Source organism: Nematolebias whitei, chromosome 12, assembly GCF_014905685.2.
Source record: "Nematolebias whitei isolate Nwh7 chromosome 12, NemWhi1, whole genome shotgun sequence".
In the NCBI taxonomy this organism is placed as follows: Eukaryota; Metazoa; Chordata; class Actinopteri; order Cyprinodontiformes; family Rivulidae; genus Nematolebias; species Nematolebias whitei.
Window position 1 is genome coordinate 45,944,714 of NC_056509.1, and position 1,340 is coordinate 45,946,053.

Sequence of the window (1,340 nt, forward strand, 5' to 3'; positions counted from 1 at the left end):
ACCTTCAGAACCTGGAGACGACCTTCAGAACCTGGAGACGACCTTCACAGAATCTGTGGTTTCTATAAAAACGAATCGATAATCGATGATGATCACAGTTTGGACTCGAACGCTGCGATTCTCTGTGTGTTTTCTGCTCTGTGGTACAGTTTCCTTCACATGCTGCCTGCACGTGTGAGCACTTGGACACGCTGCGTTGCTGCTTGAAACCTGACTGACATGCCGTGCACGTCGGCTCCTTGTTTCCAGATGTGTGTCCAGATGAGCGTTTGTGTGTTTTTGTTACCGAATGAGACGACTGGTGCGTTTGTTGGAGCGGCAGCGCAGCCGCGGTCTCATGTTTATGTTCTGCAGCGATTTGTTCCTGTTTGAAACGGCGGCCATGTTTGACTTTTTTTAAAGCCCTTGTGTAAATGTACAGAATATATTGTAAATGTATATTTCTATTTTAACTCAGATTCTAGTTTTGTTACTAAGAATTTAAACAAAGTTCTTTGTGAGCTCAAGCACTTTGTTACGACTCCTTCGATGCATTTAAGAAACTTTTCTTACGACTTTGCACTGAAATCTGCAGAAGACCAGGACGCTGAACTTTGAACTCCACCAGCCCACTTCCAGTTCCTGACTGGGAACTTTGCAGGATGGCTCAGATGTTGAACCTAAGGCCAGAGGCTGAAGGTGCTGGTCTCCTCTGAACACGGACTGATGGAGAGTGTGAAGAGGCTGCCGAACCCAGGACGAGAAGATGTTTGAAAAGTTTCACGTAAAAGCTGCTGCTGCTGCAGAAAAACTCCATCCGTTCACGCAAAGTGCTTTTTCTTTTCCGACTTGTTTTGCACTGATTCAGGACGAGTCCACATGAAGCTGGTGAAAACTGGGTGTGTTCTTTTCTCTGAAACTCGTCCCAGCAGAGTTAAATATTTTAGCCGTTTTCGTTCTGAGCCATTTAAAAATATTCGAACACTACCCTCTGCTCTCCGTTGCTAATCGAATGAGATGTCGGTTAAACGGAGCGGAGCAGTAAAGATGGAGACGAGCTGGGGAAAAGACAAAACTGAGAAAAGTGAATTTTCTGTTTTATAATTGAATATTTAACTGAGAGTCTGCGACTGTTGAGCTCTGGGTGTTAAAATCGTGACCTGTTTGTGTGTGCACGGCTTGCTGCGTTCTTGACCGTGCACGTTTTTTTTTTTTGTTCCGCTCGGCTTGTTTTGTTCCCACCTTGACCTGTAGAGAGTGAAGCTGGACACATCTGCACCAGCTGTTTAATAATCATGACGTATGATCGTCCTGGTCATCAGATGGGAGGTGGTTGACGAGATGATTCCGTGGCCAGAGAG